The sequence below is a fragment of the Egretta garzetta genome, unplaced genomic scaffold, assembly GCF_000687185.1.
Source record: "Egretta garzetta isolate BGI_Z169 unplaced genomic scaffold, ASM68718v1 scaffold251, whole genome shotgun sequence".
Classification (NCBI taxonomy): Eukaryota; Metazoa; Chordata; class Aves; order Pelecaniformes; family Ardeidae; genus Egretta; species Egretta garzetta.
In genome coordinates, this window is record NW_009258952.1 from 4,592,993 (window position 1) to 4,593,652 (window position 660).

Below are 660 nucleotides of genomic sequence, written 5' to 3' on the forward strand. Positions count from 1 at the left end.
CCAAAGCAAAACAATTCTCCCAAGCAAAGGAAGATTTGGGTGTTGTCATGGAAGTTTTCACAGGTACTGAGAATCAGCAGCAACCTACCTCTACGTGAAATGCAGGGAAAATAGCACCGTATGCAGTAACAAATAGAGTGTAATGGAAATAAAGGCATAAATTGGGTTTTAATATCAGGTTATGAGATTTAATTATATATCACTAAAAGGAAACATTATCTTTCCGTTTGAAGAGGAGGATTACATGTATGGTTACAGTTCTCGGTCTTTAATGGCCCGACAAGTTATCCCCAGGATACCCAGCCTCCCAGGCTGGAAGATGGGGATGGTGAGTGGAATAAACCCCCCATAATCAGGAGGAAGCAGTCTTTGACCTGCTATGCTACCTGGACATCCACAAGTCTGTGGGGCCAGATGGGATCCACTCAAGAGTGCTGAAGGAGCTGGCAGAGGAGCTGGCCAAGCCACTCTCTACCATTTATCAGCAGTCCTGGATAACAGGGGAGGTCCCAGATGACTGGAGGTTGGCAAATGTGACACCTATCTTCAAGAAGGGCTGGAAGGAGGATCCGGGGAACGACAGACCAGTCAGCCTGACCTCAGTACCGAGGAAGATAATTGAGAGGTTCATCTTGAGTGTGCTCACCAGGCACATGGAGG